Source organism: Silene latifolia, chromosome Y (genome assembly GCF_048544455.1).
Source record: "Silene latifolia isolate original U9 population chromosome Y, ASM4854445v1, whole genome shotgun sequence".
Taxonomy (NCBI): Eukaryota; Viridiplantae; Streptophyta; class Magnoliopsida; order Caryophyllales; family Caryophyllaceae; genus Silene; species Silene latifolia.
In genome coordinates this window covers 430,795,734-430,817,608 of record NC_133538.1, presented here as the reverse complement: position 1 = coordinate 430,817,608, position 21,875 = coordinate 430,795,734, and the positions used below count along the sequence as shown (strand labels likewise).

The 21,875-nt window shown below is 35.7% G+C and overlaps 2 non-coding genes across 2 annotated transcripts; one reads left to right on the top strand and one right to left on the bottom strand.

Moving 5' to 3' along the window:
• Positions 1–18,208: 18,208 nt before the first annotated feature.
• Positions 18,209–18,282, bottom strand: TRNAD-GUC (transfer RNA aspartic acid (anticodon GUC)). Its single transcript has one exon. It is a non-coding gene; the product is annotated as a tRNA-Asp (tRNA).
• Positions 18,283–20,320: 2,038 nt separating this feature from the next.
• On the top strand, positions 20,321–20,392 carry TRNAT-GGU (transfer RNA threonine (anticodon GGU)). The gene has a single exon. It is a non-coding gene; the product is annotated as a tRNA-Thr (tRNA).
• The last annotated feature ends 1,483 nt before the right edge of the window (positions 20,393–21,875 follow it).

Below are 21,875 nucleotides of genomic sequence, written 5' to 3'. Positions count from 1 at the left end.
CAAACCCCATTTTTCGCCGAGTTTGAAGACTCAGATCCCGCCTCCATTCTCAACCAAATTCGATAAACTTTACACCAAACTCTTTCTATTTCCGCCCAACTTCCTTCTATGTAAGAAAGAGACTGACTTTCTTCATGTTTCGGATCTGCCGCCCCTTTTCAGTTCGAAATTCCTCTTTAATTTTGTGTATTTTGTGTGTAGATGTTAACTCGGACAACTCGGAGCAGTTTTGAGTCGGAATCGTGTCCATTAAGGAGCGTTTAAGGTAACGGTGATAGGTTACTCGACAAGGTGTCGAAATCTCACCCTTTTTACTCGGTTTCATACCTTATTCGTTGTAAAGTTTGGCTCTTTAAGTTCCTCTTATGTGCGTGACTGAAGTCTGAGCTTATTAGCCTTTCACTTGCTGGTTTGTAGTAATTTCCATGGGATTTGGATGTGAAGGGTGCGGCTGGGACTGAGATTCCGTCTCAGAAACAATCTGTTCTACTTGACCTTTTCGAGTATTGCTAGGATTGAATTTAAAAGTTATCATTCATACTTTAGCTGCGCCTTGTTTCCGTCTTAATTTCCGTCTGAAAATTGAGCTGAAATAGGACTGTTTTGACATAGAATACCCTGTTAGATCTCAGTTCTGCTTGTTTATGTGTATTTCGAGTTACGTATTCAGATTTCAGAGCATTTGGGTGTGAATTTTTGTTTGCTTTCATCATTCTTTAATATTCTTGGTGTAATAAGAAGTCCATTTTCATTCTGTCTCATTAATAGCAAATAGCAAATGCCAAATGTTTTCTGCACTTCATTGTGGTATCACGATACACTCTTATGGCGCAAAAGGTTCAGTTGATTGGTTCATGTTATTTGCGTTTGTATGTGTTGTCTTTTAAGTAGCACTTATTAATATTGGGTCATTACTCTTTTATGCAGTTCCTATTATTGGTTCAACTCCATTTTCTTTTAAGTTGCATTTTTAATATTGTGTCATCAGTCTTTTGAATCATGCTTTATATTTGGCATTCAAATTCGTGTTTGGTTTATTTAAAACCCGTCTCATGTTTTATATAACGTAATTCGTTAAATATCGCTCTCTCATATGTGTTATTTGTTGGGCTCATTTGACCTTGTTGTGGGCTTAATGTGATTTAATTATTGGGCTCCTTATAGTTTGTTTATTGGACTCATAAATGAGTCACTTGGACTTGGTCACATTTTATCCCGTATATTTCATATAACGTAAATTATTCATTATCGCTTATCATATTTTATTTAACCGGCATGTTAATTTGAGTGGAATTGTCTCGTTAATTCAAGTGGATTTGTCTTGTTAATTTGAGTGGGTTTGTCTTGTTAATTTAAGTGGATTTGTCTTGTTAATTTAATTGGACTTGTCTAGCTTGCTTGTTGGGGCTAAGTTTGTTCTATTCATTGGACTTAGGTCGCCGCTCTCGTTGGCCGCACTGCCGAGAGTTGTTTACCATACTCTTTCGATACCTCTCTCGTTGGCCGTTCTGCCGAGAGTTGGATATCTTATTTTACTTACGCCGCTCTCGTTGGCTGCACTGCCGAGAGTTGGTTATGACACTCTTTTGATGACTCTCTCGTTGGCCGCACTGCCGAGAGTTGGATATCTTATTTCATTTACGCCGCTCTCGTTGGCCGTACTGCCGAGAGTTGGTTACTATACCTTTTCGACACCTCTCTCGTTGGCCGTCCTACCGAGAGTTGGATGTCTTATATGAGTAGTAAAGGTCTTGCTTGGTTATAGATATTGGTAGTTGTCTTTCAAGGCAAGAGTTATGCCTTGTGTTGTTTGTCTTGGTCCTATCGGATACTAGGGGTGAGCTATAAGCCCTCTAGTTGCGATATGATCGTCGGGATTGATGTTCCCATCCGTTCTTATGGTGAGATGCAAGCCATAAGTATGAATGTGACATTAGTAGACACGTCCCGTGCAATATTTGCTAAGTGGTTTTCCAAGTAATGGCTACAGTTTCTATTCTTGCAATTTACCTTGACTTATCCCTTGCTTAACTGTCTCACATGATTCAGACTCTAATCTCCTATCTATATTGTAATTCCTTGAAATGCGTGCCTTTGCATCAATGACCGTTTTCTTATCTTTCATATTTATTAATTATTTCACATGGATAATGAGTCTCCATTATGCTAATATTGATCTATCATTTCCATCTCATTTAATTGACATATTTACATATAAACTTGAAATTCATATCTTTTGTAAGTATCTTACATGACTTATCTGTTTTAGTTCCTTGTTATGTTCGTTTTGACATTTTGTGGTTGGGAGAACCTTGAGTTACTCCCCACTGACTGTGGTGTTCATGTTTACATGAATGACAGGTATTAGTTGGTGCATTCATGGGGTGAAGACATGTGTGAGCTAGCGAGCACTTTGGCCTTTTAGTCGGTTTATTAGGATTGTTTAGACTCACCTTTTATTGTATTGTCATTCGAAGGATATTTTTTCCCTCACCTTGACTATCACGTTTGTATAATTTAAACTTTATTTCGGCATTCTTTGTTTGTGTTTGGTATTTTAATAAAACCGTGTTTTAAATTTTAAAAGTTTCAAAAATTCCAGGTTTTCCGCTTGAATTTATAAGTTATATTTTCCGCTTTATCGCGGGGTGTCACAGCAACAATATTTACAACTATCAAATATCTTTACAAGAGTTGAAATATCTTACCTCGAACCATTTTTGCTCAACTCAATGTCAATGTCAAATTAGCTACATAAGTCACATAAGTGACCCTGAAAAATTATTACGACTTTATAACTATCAAAATATCTTTACAAGAGTTGATGAAGGCAACAATCTTTACAGGAGCCTCGACCCACTTTTGCATATTATGACTTCACGGACAATTGTCTTCTTTAATTAAACACCTATACAACCAAAAAAAAGTACAATCGACTTATTTATGAAATATTTGCCACAGTTATGAAGAAATGAACTTCACATCATTTTTAAGACAATGAAGTGTACCTTTTTAGTATTTTTATCCCATCTAAGTAGTTCCAATATGATCGATTTTCGATATTGTGTCAATTTCTGCCAAGAGCGACATATATTAATGAAGTATATAGACAACGAACCTATCTTTATTTGGTGAATATCAAACCTTGTTTTGTGATTCTCAAACCTTGTTCAGTGAATCTCAGAGCTTGTTCAGTGAATCTCAGACCTTGTTGATTTTAAACCACTTATAATGACCAAGTTTCACAAAAAAAGCTCTGAGATTCACTGAACAATGTCTGAGATTCACAAGATAAGCCTTTATTTTCGTATACTAATGAACTTACCTCAAAATATTCACTTTTGGTCCATAAACTATCATCGTCCAAGGCACTCAACCACTTCAACAGAAAAACTCCATAATCATAACTAGACAAAAAAAAAAACAGTAAATGGTTTAAAATCAACAAGCTCAAAATAATAATTATTGATATGTTAACAAAAGGAAAAAGATACATGCTTGCATACCTTGTTGTTTGTTGAGGGACTTTGAGATTGACAAATTCGTTCGTGTGCATGAACTCCAAAGATTTATATGACTCTGGCAAAATAGCTGAAAGATGATGCACCTGAAAAAGAAAAGGCAATAACAAGATCAAAATATATTTTGGAGTATACTTTTAAAAGAAAAGGCAATAACAATATTTTGGAAAAAAAAAAAATCATACAATCTCTTTGGCATGCTTGTTGTCAGGATCCACATTAACAGCTACGCATGAGTCAAGGATGAAATTTTTTCCCTGCTTTATATCACAGACACAAGCCCACCAATGCTGCGACTCTGTGTTACTATGGAAAGGGATAAAAACCTGAGATAGTAAATGTCCAGGATTCACAAAATAAGGTCAAGGATTCACAAAACAAGGTCAAGGATTCACAAAACAAGGTCACAAACTAAGGTCAAGGAGTTCACAAAATAAGGTCCAGGATTCACAAAACAAGGTCCAGGATTCACGAATTATGTTCCACGATTCATAAATAAGTTCACAAAATAATCTCCAAGATTCACAAAATAAGGTCCAGGATTCACAAAATAAGGTCCAGGATTCACAAAATAAGTTCACAAAATAAGGTCCAGGATTCACAAAACAAGTTCCAGGATTCACGAAATAAGGTCAAGGATTCACAAAACAAGGTCAAGGATTCACAAAACAAGGTCACAAACTAAGGTAAAAGAGTTCACAAAATAAGGTCCAGGATTCACAAAACAAAGTCCAGGATTCACGAATTATGTTCCAGGATTCACAAATAAGTACACAAAATAATCTCCAAGATTCACAAAATAAGGTCCAGGATTCACAAAATAAAGTCCAGGATTCACAAAATAAGTTCAAAAAATAAGGTCCAGGATTCACAAAACAAGATCCAGGATTCACGAAATAAGGTCCAGGATTCACAAATAAGTTCACAAAATAAGGACCAAGATTCACAAAATAAGCTCCAAGATTCACAAAACAAGTTAAAAAAAAAGCTCCAAGATTCACAAAATAAGGTCCAGGATTCACAAAATAAGTTCCAGGATTCACAAAATAAGTTCCAGGATTCACAAAATAAGTTCACAAAATAAGGTCCAGGATTCACAAAACAAGTTCCAGGATTCACGAAATAAGGTCCAGGATTCACAAATAAGGTCCAGGATTCACAAATATCTGACCTTGTCGATATGGCTACCAAAGAAGTGGAGTGTAATCGTCCTTTATGTGTGCACCCCAAATTTCGGGGTTGTTTTCTCGATGAAGACTCTACAAGTCACAAGAAGGCAATTTTAGAAACAAAGCAACTTTAAGAACGCAAAATACTTGAATATCAACATATAAAGGATTTGAGACTGACAAATATTGTTGTTGGCAAGTAGAGTAAATTTCTTCGACTGAATGTGCACTTAATTCCAAATATATCAATGACCTACAAAATTAAATTTGTTAGGAAACATACACATCGAGTGACGTGAACAAAATGAAAACATGGGGAGGAAAAGGAAAATAATACTCAGGGGTTACTTACCTCATCCATAATAAGGCCTTTCGGTCCAAGGCTATTCAAAGCTTCTCTTGTGACTTCCATCCACGGAGTGGACACCATAACGTCACTTCATTATTGATAAAATTAAATTAGTAGATATATTTATTACAATAAAAAAAATCAAAAAATCAAAGCAAAAATATGACATTACTGTTTATTTTTCTTTGATTTCTTTCGAACAAAATTCAGCAATTCATTGTTAGTGTATCGAGGCCATTCTAGTGCATCATTTTGTACTATTTCTCTGGATAGGTTCTCTTGATTGCACGCCCTTAACTCCTTACTGAGATATGGTTTATCGAGGCCGGAAACAATTGGTGTAGAAGGAGGATCATTGTTCCCTACCACAGGAGGAGGAGTAGAAATTGCAGGAGTAGCTAGAACAGTAACGGTGGGGTGAGTGGGCTCACTGTTCTCAGAACATGTAATAATTTGATCGCACGCCCTCAACTCCTTACTGGCATATGGTGAAGAAGGAGGATCACTGTTCCCTACAACAAGAGGAGGAGGAGGAGTAGGAGTAGAAGAAGTAGCTAGAACAGTCACAGTGGCGTGAGTGGGCTCATTGACGGAAGGGAAATCATCAATAACACTGGAACTTGTTTGCATATCTCTTTCACTTGTTCTCCTCCTATTGTACTCAACCCATCATTCTTGATTATGATGATCATCCGCTACCACTGTGGGCTCAGAATGGTCAGGTTGTTCATCATTGACAGGAGAGGCATCATCACTGACGGGAGGGAAATCATCAGTAGCAGTATTATGAGAGGGAGATAAAAGATGATCAGGTTGTTCATCAGCTTGAATACAAGATGTCGAAGGTTCACCAAGTGGTATGATTTGGCATTCTGGTTTTGGTGGTGAACGACGTGACTGTATTGGTTGCAAAGCTTCACCCATCACGTCCAATGCCTCTAACAATTCAGCTAGATTATCCCCACTATTACCCTCCACACTCTCCTGGACATTACCCTCCACACTCTCCTGTACATTACCCTCCTCATTATTGTCTTCTTGAGATAACCTAAAACCATCTGCAATACCATCTACAGCTGCAACTAGTTTAGAAACTGTTGCTGAGGAAGGTAGTTTGCTCAGAGCTTGGCTAGCAAGAGATTTGTACTCCATAAAAGCTTGAGCCATGACCTTTGCGGAAACTGCAAATTTATTAACAAACTCAGTAGTACTACCTGAATTATTAGGTAGAAGAGGATCAACATTTGCGGAAAGTGCAAGTTTATTAATAAACACAGCAGGAGGATCAAAAGGTTCTTCATCTTCAGAATGTTGTTGTTCACTTGTTCGCTTTGAAGACTGCCTAAACTCAATAGTAGGCAAAGGTGCGCTCGGTGGCTTTGAAGACTCCCTAAACTCAATAGTAGGCAAAAGTGCATGTGCCTTATGCTGAGTGATGACCAGTGGAGGCTCAATATAACCCTTGCCGAAAGTTTTATTGTCCGAATTTTTGTCATTCACCTCCTGCTTAATTCTCTGGGATATAGCTTCTTTAGTCCAAGTTGAGAGCGTTGGAAACTGCCGGGTAACAAGGCGTTCTTTGAAGACACATCGGTCTAGATAAATAAAAACCAAGACCATAATAGGTCCACCAAACCAATTTTCTTTTAGCTTTTTGGTCTTCCACTCCTCCGTTTGCCAAGACTCAACTTGGTCAGCCAATTTACGTTTGATAAAATTGCGCCAGTTGAATTCGGAGATCAACTCACTGTTTACCAAACTTTTAAGAAGTCTCAAACTTGCCCTATTTCCTACAACACCGCCTAAAAGAGCATTGAAGATATAAATGATGAAAGTGCGTTTGAAATCATCTCCACCAACTCTTTGTGTAGAGAGCTTTTCCATAATGTGTTTGAGCTCAATGGAACTATCTTTGTATTGACTTCTGAACTCCTCCAAAAGAGACATATAAGAAGGGCACTTATCTCCAATTTTTGCTTCTTCGACAATGTTTGGACTCATTGGCAATCCCATGCACAGATGGGTATCTTCCTCTAAAACAAAGAGTTTCCCATCACACAACGATCCTGTACAGGGGTCATAATTTGAAACTAGCCAGTACGCCAAGTGACCCGGAACAACATTTGTTTTAAGATGCAATAGAGAACCAAATCCCATTTCTTGTATAGCTTTAATCTGCTTATCTGATGGTGGATTCTCCTTATTGTTGAGAAAGTGGTAAAGCCCAGCAGGAGACATCCGAGTTCTCAACACAGGCAGTCTGTCTTTGTAAATTCTTGTATTTTTTGTAGGTGGCTCGAGAGTGGTTCAAGTAGCTTCGTAGGTGCTTCAAAGAGAATCAAGAAATGGTTCAACAGGTCGCTTCATTTTAGCTTGCTTCCTATTATGCACCAAGTAAGGCAAAATAACATTAGAACTAAAATCCGAAATGTAAACATTTTAAGTAAGTTTGACAACAGAGAAGGTTATTTCATGCACTTATTAACAAGTATAACAATATTATCTTCCAGTTTCACAAAACAGGGCCTGAGATTCACACAATTAGGTCCTAGATTCACACAACTAGGTCCTAGATTCACGAAATGCAAATGAGATGTAGCTACTGAAAACTTAACCAACAATACATTTAAAAACTGGCAATATAGAAGGATAAGATAATGAAAACAGATAAGGTGATTTCATGCACTTATTAACAAGTATAACAATATTATCTTCCAGTTTCACAAAACAGGGTCTGAGATTCACACAATTAGGTCCTAGATTCACACAACTAGATCCTAGATTCATGAAATACAAATGAGATGTAGCTAACAAAAACTGGCAAAAACCCTAAACCCTAAACCCTCACTAACAAAAACATTTAAAAACTGGCAAAGAACATGCATTTAAAGAACGATAAATTAATCACAAAACCATACGCAAGAGAATCGAAATATACTAAAAAAAACCCTAAACCCTCACTAACAAAAACTGGCAAAAACCCTAAACCCTCAATAACAAAAACCTGCATAATAAAAACAATAATTTGACGAATTAAAGAAGTTGATTGAAAATTATGGTGAAAAATACGAAACAAAAGGAGGATGAATCGAAACTTGAGAAAGTAGATAGAAAAATACCTAATTTGCGGATGATAGCGATAGTAGAAACGGTAATGCGAATGGCAGACGAAAAGCTCAATGATAATGGCGGATAATGGCGAAGACGGATGTGAAATTGGAGCAGTTAGTGAATATGGAAGTTGAAGAGAGAGCAGTTAGTGAATATGGAAGTTGAAGAGAGAGAGCAGTTAGTGAATATGGAAGTTGAAGTAAAATTTGAAATTGCGAAATTGTGAAATTGCGAAATTGAGACGACGTGGATCTTTACTTAAGAATACATGAAACTGGAGCATAAAATTGTGAAACTGGAGCATGAAATTGTGAAACTAAGTCTTGAATAGTTGATCTTCACTTAAGATGTTTCTTTTACTCAATGTTGTGAATCCTGGAACTTATCTTGTGAAACTAGAACATAAAATTATGAAACCTAGACCTGAATCCAGCAATAAGTATTTTTCTGATTTTGATCAAAATTTAGTCTTTAGTCGATGTCATCGTTTCCCAATTTAGCCTGAATCTAGCATCGTTCCCCAATGAAATAAAGCCTTTAGTTGATGGCATTAAACATGTAATTGTACAAAATACAGAAAAAGATGCGAATCAAATGAGAAGGCGGCTTGCATTAAACATCTTTGTATCTTAATAAAAGACCGTCATACGAAGTACACCCGTCTCATCTTATGGTCAAATCCAAGTTTCACAATTTCTTGTAGCATTACATTCTCGACTACTAAATACATTCTCGACTACTCAAATACAAGACTACAGACTAATTAATTCATGGTACCATTACAAACAAACAAGGTCATATGGCCGAATTTCACAATTTTGAATATTGAGTACATCAACACAAGATAGATATAGCAGGCCTGATGAAGCAAGGGATGTCCGCCAGTGAACACATATCCATCGGAGAAAGATCATTTGCTTGCAAAAAGACTGTCATGTCATCAATGAAACACCTATACCATCAAAAACAAGTAACAATTAAGAGATGTTCACCAAAGTTATGACCAAATGGACTTTGCATTAATTTTAAGTCAAGCAAGTGTACCGTTTTTGTATTTTTATCCCATTTAAGAAGTTCCAATATTATCTTCTTTCGATAGTCAGGCAATTTCTGCAAAAGAGATTTTCATATAGTATAGTATATATTTAATATGTAGAAATGACAAGGTAGGAGGCAAAACCCATAAATCTATACCTCAAAATATTCACTGTTGGTCCATAAACTTTCATTGTCCAACGTATCCAACCATTTCAGGACAAACACTCCACAATCAAAACTACAAATAAATAAACATTTATGAGTAAAAGAAACATCTCAAGTGAAGATCAACTATTCAACCATTCATTTCAGCAATATGGGATTAGGTACATGGTTTTAGTTAGAGAGGGACCATTCAAACTTGTACGATATATCTCATAATATAGCCTAAAAAACGAAGATACATGGTTACATACCATGTTTTTTGTTGAGGGACTTGAAGGTTTTCAATTGGGTTCATGTACATCAACCGCAAAGGTTCAAATGCAGATGAATCACCATAAAGAACAGATGAAACTTGGTACAACTGGAACATGAAAAAGCCAATAGAACATAAAAATATGAAAGGGATATATTTTTAAGAAACTAAAGATAAATACTCCAAAATTTTTTGGGAAAAAATCATACAATCTCGTGGGCTGTGTGGTTATCAGGATCCGCATGTAAATCGGTGCTCGAGTCGAGGATGAAATTTACTTTTTACTTTAAATCGCAAACGCAAGCCCACCAATGATGACACTTATCGTTAAACATAGGGATAAAAACCTGCAATTGACAAACCAATTAACAATACACATGAACGAAAATAAATAAAAAAGAACATAAATAGTAGAAGAGGGATCTTTCACGTTTTGGATATTGCTCCCATCAAATGGAATGTAATCAGACTTCAGGTATTGACGCCAAATAGCTGGGTTGCGTACTTCATGAACGGTCTGCATGTGACAAAAGTAGGACCATTTTAATAAACCAGAGAGGAGCAACATTAAGAAAACAAATACTTAAATATCAACATCTAAAGGATTTAAAGCTCACATATACTGTGGTTGGCAAGTAGAGGAGATCTGATCTACCGAGTGTAGACTTCACTCCAAACATATCAATCACCTACAAAATCAAATTTAACAAAACATAGGCAAAGGATTCACAAAATAAGTTCCAGCATTCACAAAATAAGGTCCAGGATTCACAAAATAAGGTCCAAGATTCACAAAACAAGTTCCAGGATTCACAAAATAAGTTCACAAAATAAGTTCCAAGATTCACAAAACAAGTTCCAGGATTCACAAAATAAGTTCTAGGATTCACAAAACAAGTTCTAGGATTCACAAAAAAAGTAAAATGAAACATGAAAAGAAAAAGGAAAAGGAAAGGAAAATGATACTTACCTGATCCATAACAAAGCCACGTGGTCCAAGGGTCTGTAAAGCCTGTCTTGTGACTTCCATCCATGGAGTGGACACCATAGCGTCACTTAAATAATGAGGAAACGCAATTAGTCAATATCTCTCACAATATAACTTTTATATTGTAAAATCAAATCAAAATCATATAACCTTTATATTGTAAAATCAAAGCAAAATCATTACAATTTAGTTTGTGCCGATTTTGATCTGCATACATAATCCAACAATTGCTGGTCACTGTAAGGAAGTGGTCGAGAACCACTGCCACAATACGAACATATAACATTATTTAATAAACTAAAGTACTAAAGGTTTTGCAAGAAAAATATGATAATATTAAAAGAAGAAGGTTCTTACAGCGGTACACGACTCCATTCTAGTGCATCTTTTTTCACTCTATCTCTTAATACGTTCCTACCACATGCAATAATCTGATAGCACACCCTCAGTGCAAAACGCTTCACCTGAGCTTCCTATAAATGGAAAAAGGGGAATAATAATGTGTTGCAAACTTATAAAAATTTATATTTATCAATGTATAAATCGAGTTGAAAAAGTAATCTTACAGTATATATGGTTATTGGACAATCACTTTTGTTTCCTTTGTAATTCTCCAATATGTTCAATAAATAGATGCCATTATCTATTTCATCAGAAGTTAAGTTTGATTTTGGGATAAACACTTCGGGCGTCCACAAAATACTTGTCAGTGCTGGCACCTTTGGTTTAAGAAGTCGGATGAGCTTTTCTTTTTGTATGAACAAAAGAGAAATCAGTCTTTCTTAGCACAGGTATAAACAAAGGAAAATCATCTACTCAGACCTTGTTCAGTGAATCTTAGGGCTTGTTTTGTGAAACTTGGTCGTGGTTTAAAATCATCTATTTTGCTCTTAATTTTATGAATCTCAGACCTTATCTTGTGAATCTCAGACCTTGTTCAGTGAATCTTAGGGCTTGTTCTGTGAAACTTGGTCGTGGTTTAAAATCATCTATTTTGCTCTTAATTTTGTGAATCTCAGACCTTATCTTGTGAATCTCAGACCTTGTTCAGTGAATCTTAGGGCTTGTTCTGTGAAAACTTGGTCGTGGTTTAAAATCATCTACTTTGCTCTTAATTTTGTGAATCTCAGACCTTATCTTATGAATCTCAGGCCTTGTTCAGTGAATCTTAGGGCTTGTTATGTGAAACTTGGTCGTGGTTTAAAATCATCTATTTTGCTCTTAATTTTGTGAATCTCAGACCTTATCTTGTGAATCTCAGACCTTGTTCAGTGAATCTTAGGGCTTGTTTTTATGAAACTTGGTCAACATAAGTAGTTAAAGTGATAAGATTCACAAACCTTAAGTGTAGGCTTCACAAAATAAAGTCATACATTCACAAAGTCATTTCCTAGTAGAATCACAATAACAAACATTTTCCTAAGCAAAATGGAAATAATAGACGTACCAAAGGTTGGATAAAACAAGAATAATCAACAGATCTTCCTTTCATAGGATGGATGATTTGCACTTTGCTACTTTTAGTTCTGAGGTCGATACAAATCAAGAAAGGTGGGCATGAGGCGGAGACTATTGGAGCGCAAACCTGAAAAAGGACAAAAAGTAAACTGAATTAAAAAGACAAAAATGTAATGAATAAAAAAGATAAAAATGAACTTAAGTTGAAATATAAGCAAACCAAAATCAAAGACTTACTAGTTGAACTGTAGAAACATCAACATTGGAGAGACACTGGGAACAAAAAAATAAGATCAGTATGAGTAACGATTAGAAGTTAACATCATGTAAAATAGACTTGGAGAATTGGATAAAGTACAGGGTAATAAGACTAACACTTTCATTTTTATACGGCACAAATAAACGAGAAGGGGAAGTCCGGGATTTGAATATCTCAATACTATTTAAGATCTCACAATACACATCTATGAAATGAGATGATATCCGATCGCCTTCAGGCACACTCTTCAACTGGCTCCTTGTCAAAGTCTGACATTGACTTTGGAAAAGAATCTCCGTTTCATCATATGATTCGCCAAGTATAAAATCTAATACTTGTTTCTCAGCTTGATTCAAATCCCTAAAAACATTAAGATTTCTTTAAAAATAGGGTGATCGGAAAACTTCAGCTGGAACTACAACCCTCCTCTTACCACGACCCGGAACATCCTCTTCAATTGGTAATGGAGATAAGGGAAATGGGATTGCAGCAGTAGTTGGAGTTTTGCAAGGAACACGGGCAATCGAATTTGCCAAATGACGTGGCGATCGACAAATATAGACATTACTGACAGATCGTTTACTGACAGATGTTTTATCAATTGTTGAAATAAGTGAAGTATCTGGTAGGCAAATAACATCAAGAGTTGTCTTCCGTACCACAGTAGTAGGAGGAGTAGGAGGAGTAGCTGTTATCTCAATAATTGTAGGCTCAGTGACGTCCTTGTCAAGAAGAACATCATCCAGAGTAGCGTGAGAGGATGTGTCCCCTACCAAAGGAGTGGGCTCAGTGAAAGGAGGGATGACATCCACAAGGAGGGATGACACAGCAGCATATGTGTCAGGCTCAGGCTCAGGTTGAGACAACAAATGGCCATCATCTGCTAGGAGCCTAAAGGATGGGTATTCTGTATTTGGTGGTGGTGAATGATGTCGCGCTATTGGTTGCAAAGCTTCACCCATCGTATCCAAATCCCGCCAACAAATCAGCCTCAGTCCACCCATAAAAATTATCCACATTCTCCCCAGCTTTCTCCACATTCTCCCCAGCTTTCTCCACATTCTCATGAATATCGTCAACCACTTTGTCAGCGATATTCTCATCCACAATGTCCGACACCTTTTCCTCATTCTTCACACCGTTCACATTTTCAGCATCATCCTCTTGTTGAGATAACTTAAAACCTTCTGCTATGCCGTCTACAGCTGCAACTTGTTTCTTCACTGTTGTTGTTGAAGGCAGTTTGGAGGGAGCTTTACTAGCAAGTGATTTGTAGTCCGCAAAAGCTTGAGCCATTGCCTTTGCGGAAAGCGCAAGTTTATGGACAAACTCACCAGTGCCTTCATTCCCAGGTAGCGGTAATTTTTCGGCTTGACGCCGGATGCTTTATCTTGAATTGTTGACTTGGAAGACTGGCCGAGCTCAATCTTTGGAGGAGGAGGACACAACTGTGGAATATGGTGGTTGAAGACCATTGGAGGCTCAATAGAACCCCTGCCAAAAGTTTTCTTGTCCGAATTTTTGTCATTCACTTCCTGCTTAACTCTCTTGGTTATAGCTTCTTTAGTCCACGTTGAGAGCGTTGGAAACTGCCGAGTAACAAGGCGTGCTTTGAAGACAAATCGGTCAAGATAAATGAAAACCAAGACCATAATAGGTCCACCAAACCAATTTTCTTTCAGCTTTTTGGTATGCCACTCCTCCTTTTGCTAAGACTCAACTTGGGCAGCCAATTTGCGTTTGATGAAATTGCACCAGTTGAATTTAGAGATCAACTCAGTGTTTACCAAACTTTTAAGAAGTCTCAAACTAGCCCGATTGCCTACAACACCGCCTAAAAAAGCATTGAAGATATAAATGATGAAAGTGCGTTTGAAATCATCTCCACCATCTCTTTGTGTAGAGAGATTTTCTATAATGTGTTTGACGTCAATGAAACTACCTTGGTATTGACTTCTGAACTCCTCCAAAAGAGACACATAAGAAGGGCACTTATCTCCAATTTTTGCTTCTTCCACAATGTTTGGACCCATTGGCAATCCCATGCACAAATAGATATCTTCCTCTAAAACAAGGAGTTTCCCATCACACAACGATCCTGTATAGTGGTCATAATTTGAAACTAGCCATTACACCAAGTGACCCGGAACAACATATGTTTTAAGATGCAATAGAGAACCAAATCCCATTTCTTGTATAGCTTCAATCTGCTTATCTGATGGTGGATTCTCCTTATTGTAGAGAAAGTGGTAAAGCCCAGTAGGAGCCATCCGAGTCCTCAACACAGGCAGTCTATCTTTGTAAATTCTTGTCTTTTTTGTAGGTGGCTTAAAGAGTGGTTCAGTAGCTTCAGTAGAGTGGTGCAGTAGCTTCAGTACGTCCTCAGCACGTCGCTTCATCCTGGCTTGGCTTGCTTCCTACAACTCAGTAAAGCCTATTATTCACAAAGCAAGGGAAATAAGTTCACAAAATAAAGAAACTTGGTTAGTAAGGTTTAGATTCTCAGACCTTGTTTAGTGAATCTCAGACCTTGTTTAGTGAATCTAAGGGCTTGTTTTGTGAAACTTGGTCATTATAAGTGGTTTAAACCATCTATTTTGCTCATACCTTTATTTGGTGAATTCACAGACCTTGTTTTGTGAATCTCAGACCTTATTCAGTGAATGTAAGGGCTTGTTTTGTGAAATTTGGTCATTATAAGTGGTTAAAATCATCTATTTTGCTCATACCTTTAATTGGTGAATTCACAGACCTTGTTTTGTGAATCTCAGACCTTATTCAGTGAATCTAAGGACTTGTTTTGTGAAACTTGGTCATTATAAGTGGTTAAAATCATCTATTTTGCTCATACCTTTATTTGGTGTATTCACAGACCTTGTTTTGTGAATCTCAGACCTTATTCAGGGAATCTAAGTGCTTGTTTTGTGAAACTTGGTCAGTATAAGTTGTTAAAGAACATTACATTATAACAATAAGCTATGGTCAACAAGCTATGGTCAATTAACTCAATTAACTGAATTTAAAAGTCTCAGATTCACTAAACAAGGTCTAAGCTTCACAAAATAAGTTCACAAAATAAATTCTAGGATTCACATAATAAGTTGCAAGATTCACAAAAGAAGATCCACAATTCACAAAATAAGGTCACAAAATAAGTTGGCCATTATAAGTGCATGGAAGAATATGTAACAAAACAAATACAAAATTAAATAGAAAGTCAGAAGTAAAGAACATTGCATTATACATAGAAAAGTGATCCATGCAAATATTTAAAACAAAAGTACAACATTACATTATAATTATGTTATCCAAAATGTTAAACTAAGAAGTACGTAATTATACAGAAGGTTGACACTACTACGAAATTATACAAAATAACAAAAGGGCAAATTTAAAACCTTAAAGTGCAATGCCCTAGTTACACAGATAGTACATTACAAACAAGGGACAACTCTAGGCTATATATACATCATCATCAGAGGTAAGTCAAGAAAAGATATATCTCTACGAGTGACTAGTAAGTCAGCAGCAATGCCAATAGCTATAGCTCGTTCTTCACTCGGCGTAGCTTTTAAAACATGCAATGACTCATTAACTGCACTGCGTGCAGCATCATCAAGAGCATTGAGGTGAGTACTCTGAGATGGAATTTTTGCTTGCTTATAATGCAGTAAGAATTTGGCAATCATATCCTCCGTCATGAAACATTTGCATGTTTGAAAGACTATTCTAGGACCCCTACGAATAGTCCGAACACCATTCATATCATTTATGTCTACAGAAAGCCAATATGCCAAGGTGACCCCAGGTGCACTTTTGTGTATCAGAAATAGTTGAGCCCAATTTCGACAAACGAGCGCCATATTTGCTTTATCTTCGTTATGATTAATTTTTGAGAATATTTTTTGCATAAGATCTTGATTATTAAAAACAGAATGACATGCTTGATAGTGATGGCCAGGCACTATAACTTCCTTTAACGGCGAAAAAGAGAAATCCATAGCTGTTTGTTTCTCAGTGACATAAAGTGCGCGAAATGACTTTTGATCTTCGTCAAGAAGATTAACAACACAACCATTGCACCAAGGTGTCATACTTGTCTATGAAACAAGTGAAATACAAATATTAGTTAAACAAAACAAATGTGAAAATATAAAACACAAATCCCTAGGTAGTTGGACTAACAAACTGGGAAAATAAACAAAGATGAAGGAGATTCTCAGACCTAGGAAGCACAAGTTCCTCACAAAATTAGATCTAGGAAGCACAAAAACCGGGAAAATAAAAAGGTTTAGATTCTCAGACCTTGTTTGGTGAATCTCAGACCTTGTTTAGTGAATCTCAGACCTTGTTTTGTGAAACTTGGTTATTATAAGTGGTTAAAATCATCTGTTTTGCTCATTCCTTTATTTGGTGAATTCACAGACTCTGTTTTGTGAATCCCAGACCTTATTCAGTGAATCTAAGAGCTTGTTTTGTGAAACTTGGTCATTATAAGTGGTTAAAATCATCTATTTTGCTCTTTTCTTCTTAATTTGTTTCTCTGCTTCTTTGTAATCGCAGACCTTATTCAATTAACACTCAAGCAACAACAGCAGAAGACAAACAGTAGCTAGTGTAATTTATGCAAACCTCTGTATTTATGCAAACCTTTGAATAATCTCAGACCTTATTCAATGAGAATAACAACAGCAAAAAATACAACACGTAGAGAAACAACAACAGCAGAAAATGCAACACGCAGCCAAATTTACTGGTTTGAAGATAATATAACAATAAGCTACTGTTTTCACAAATTTACCTCCGAGATTCACAAAATAAGTTCTAGGTTTCACAAAAGCAGGTAAACGAAATCTTAACAAACAGATGACAAACATTAACTCCAAGTTTGAAGATAATATAACAATAACCTACTGGTTTCACAAATTTACCTCCTAGATTCACAAAATATGTTCTACGTTTCACAAAAGCAGGTAAACGAAATCTTAACAAACAGATGACAAACATTAAGTCGAAGTTTGAAGATAATATAATATTAAGCTACTGGTTACACAAATTTACCTCCTAGATTCACAAAATAAGCTACTGGTTTCACAAGTTTGAAATAGAAAGGAACATACGAAAAAGCGGAGAAATCGACTGCAATTGATTTTATGCGTTCCTACTGTCTTCGATTATGCTCACAAAGCGATCAAAACCTGCGAACATAATACAAAAATAAGAGAAAGTTTAAATCAAATTGCGAACATAATCGAGCAGAAACGAAATGCATAAAAATCAAACGAAGTCGAAGGAAAATATAAAAATAAGAGAAAACTGAGTAATCGACTTCAATGGCGGAAAGGAACATACGAAGAAAAGAAGAAATCGACTTCAATGGTGGAAAACGGAGTTCAGCGAATGGCGAATGGCGAAGACGGAGTGAATGGCGAATGGCGAAGACGGAGTAATGAAGATAATGGCGGAATAGATGAGCTTGTAATATGATAATGGCGGAAAAGGAAGAGAGAGAAATAAATGGTGAGTAAATGTTGAGGAAGTGAGATCGTAAATGGTGAGGAAGTGCGTTAGTTGGGAGTATATATGGGGACACGTGTCAACATCTGGTGCATTTGTAATAATTAGATCCAATGGTGAGTAAATGGTTCAGCCGCCTCACCCTAAGGAGGGTGCCTCACATGATTCAATATATATATATATATATATATATATATATATATATATATATATATATATATATATATATATATATATATATATATATATATATTTTAGTTTTTGCTCTTTTTTTTATAGAACTTAAATTCTAGTCTAAATTGAATTTTTTTATTATTATAGTACACGGGGTCTAAAAAGAAATATGAGATACTTGTTTGATCTTTGGTTATTGGATCCGTCGGGACTGACGGGGCTCGAACCCGCAGCTTCCGCCTTGACAGGGCGGTGCTCTAACCAATTGAACTACAATCCCAAGGAACTAAGGTATACAATATCCTTTTTTATGATTTGATTCAAATCATTTAGAGTTCGAATTTTTGTCTTATAATATCGAAGGGAGTTATTAGTGATATAAGGATCTCTGTATGAATATGTACTTGAGTGAGAACAACACGAATTACTAGTTAATTTTCTTTAGTTTAAATTAGAGTAAATTATTAATTACTCACTTTTAAAATCCACTTTTTAAAATTTACTCCCTTTTATACTTTTTTTCAAAAATTACATCCAAAATATTACCAAAGTTTATAAATTGCTACCAAACCTCAACATTTGTGTTTTTATGACGAAATTGCCCCTTGTCAATTTAGTTCTCATGTTACTTATCAAATCTATCTCAATTGCCGCCTTCAACCACCACTAATCTCCACCACGAACTACCACTATCACCCACCCTTACCCCATCTCCCGAACTCGTCGAAATCCGGCAATCCATCGGCCATCCTTTAACGTCCAAACTAAGCCTCCTAAACCTGGTTTGTGTGAGTCAATTCAGTTTCAAACACGATGTAATATTTTCTTAAAGGGGTGAGCTAATAATGTGAATGTCTACAGGGTTGGTGGATATGTACTGAATTTGGCCATTGTACAACCAATTGAAGTATGCCTCTAATGCTACTTACAAAAGTAAACTCCACAATCATTATGAAAGTCGTGTGCTCTATACAGCCATAGCTTCTTAATATAAACAATAATGTTAATTAGCTTGCTCGGATTCCAAATCATCAACAATAGAAAACACACTACGTTTGAAGGATGGGTCGCCTGATTTCGGCGAGTTCGGGGACGGGCTGAAGGTGGGTGATTGTGGTGGTTAGGTGGTGGAGATTGGTGGTTGTTGGTGGTTAAATGGCGGCAATTGAGATAGATTGATGAGTAACATGAGAACTAAACTAATTAGGGGTAATTTCATCATACAAATACAAATGTTGAGGTTTGGTAGCAATTTCTAAACTTTGACATTATTTTGGGTGTAATTTTTGAAATTTTTTATAAAAGGGAGTAAATTTTAAAAAGTGTATTTTAAAAGGGAGTAATTGATAATTTACCCTTTAAATTATCCCATAGGATGAATCTAGATAATGATCTAGATCATTATTTAAATTTTCCATAACAAATGAAAAACAGAAAAATCGACTCTTTTATTCCGCATGTCGGCCGTTTCGGGAGGACAAATATCTTCATCTAAATAATGGATGAGAGAGCTTTTGGGCCAAGCTAGATTTGAACCAGCGTAGACATATTGCCAACGAATTTACAGTCCGTCCCCATTAACTGCTCGGGCATCGACCCAGGAAGAATCTATTCAATTATAGGTTTATTGATGAGGCTTATTGATAATCCACGAGCAACTTCCTTTCGTAGTACCCTACCCCCAGGGGAAGTCGAATCCCCGCTGCCTCCTTGAAAGAGAGATGTCCTGAACATTTGGACGATGGGGGCATACGTACCCAATCGCCATCATACTATGTTCATAGTATGAACAGTTTTTTGAAATTGTCAATATAATCGAATCTAATATATATTATTATTAAATTTTAAATAACAATAATTAGATTCAAGGGCTCTTTCCATCTTACATGATTACATCCAATTTTTTTCATTTCATTTTTTTAATAATTCATTCAAACCATTCGATATTAAATCTATAAACTATAAAAAAATTCGTTCTAATTTTTTTTCTTAATATAAAAAATAAAATTTATTAAATTAGCGGAGGAAATCTAAATAATAGATAATTCAAAGGATTCGTTCAGGACATGCTTTAGCTACTCAAAAAAAGGAGGTTTAAGGTAAACAAACCCCAATATCGCATTTAGAAACGAGCGGCTAGCTGCCTACTTATACTTATGTATATGTAAGTTGTATAATATAGAATATAATAACTTCATTAAATATATTTTATATGTATATTATATTTCTTATTTCTATTATAGAATAGATATAAGTGGTGACTCAGCCAAGAATTAACTATATATAATATTTAATATATATTTTAAATATATAAAAGGGCCCTTTTAACTCAGTGGTAGAGTAACGTCATGGTAAGGCGTAAGTCATCGGTTCAAATCCGATAAGGGGCTTTTTTGGGGTGTTTCATAAAAAAACACCATCATATTTACACGCGGAATAGAGTTTTTGTTGATACCTAATATATAATTATATTATAAAGTTGAACTAATCTTCATTATAATGACTAAATAATAATAATAATAATAATTGTATAAACGGTCTGTGGAATCATTAAATATTTAGATTTTATAATATTTTTTTATTTCAGTAAAAATTTTTAGAATAACAAACTTATAAATCAAAAAATGAGAAAATAAGTGGACCTGGCCTATTGAATCATGACTCTACCCACTATTCTGATATTAAAATGTGACTGAGATTAAAATGAAATAATTGACCTTTTTTTCTTTAAACTCTGCATGAATTTGTCGATATTTCCTACTAATTCTTTGTGTTCCTAGTTATTCCGATTCCGCATTAAAAAATTGGCTATTATCTTCCTCATAAAGAGGATAAAACTTTTTTTAAATTACAAATCACAACATAAAAAAAAGCCAATTTCAATATCTATTTTTGATTGATTCCCAAATGGAAGTAAGTTCGACCTTATCTATTGAAATCTTATTCGATATAGCGCGACTTCATGTACAAATAATTTCTATATCCATGCACCCCCATATTTTTGTTCCAACAATTTAATGGAGAATATGCATCCGGGAAGGAAACTTTTATTTCAAGTTTCCTTTTTTTATTGAATGAATATTGAATATCATATTAAATTTAATTTTAATTAAGTACAAATAGGAATTCTCTCTTTTTCTAGCAGAATAAAATGTAAATAAAAAAATAGTCGAAGTACCTTTCTAACCTTAACCCGCGAAAATGAAAAGATACCCTCTTAATTTCCGACGGCAGTGAGGGAGTAGATCTGGCTGTTCCTTGAACAGTTCTTTTTTCACAAAAGTAATAGTTAATCGTTGAGTCTAATAAGTTAAAATTAATAAATATAAATAATTTAATTTAATTTAACCTAAGTTCATTTATGAACCGCTAAAGGATTTATTTTTCGAAACCCTATCGCTAAACTAAGGTCCGTGGACGAGAAATCAAAAAATACAAAAATGAAATAAAATAATTCTCGAACTCCAGAAAATGCTAATGCTATAAGGTGCTCGAAAATGGTTGAAGTAGTTGAATAGGAGGATCACTATGACTATAGCCGTTGGTAAATTTACCAAAGATGAAAAAGATTTGTTTGATATTATGGATGACTGGTTAGGTAGAGACCGTTTTGTTTTTGTAGGTTGGTCTGGTCTATTGCTCTTTCCTTGTGCTTATTTCGCTGTAGGGGGTTGGTTTACCGGTACGATGTTTGTAACATCATGGTATATACCCATGGGTTGACCAGTTCCTATTTGGAAGGCTGCAATGTCCTCCTTGCTTGGCTCTTCCTCGAAGGGGTTTTCTTAACCGCAGCCGTTTTTACTCCTGTTAATAGTTTAGCACACTCTTTGTTGTTGCTGTGGGGTCCTAAAGTACAAGGAGATTTTACTC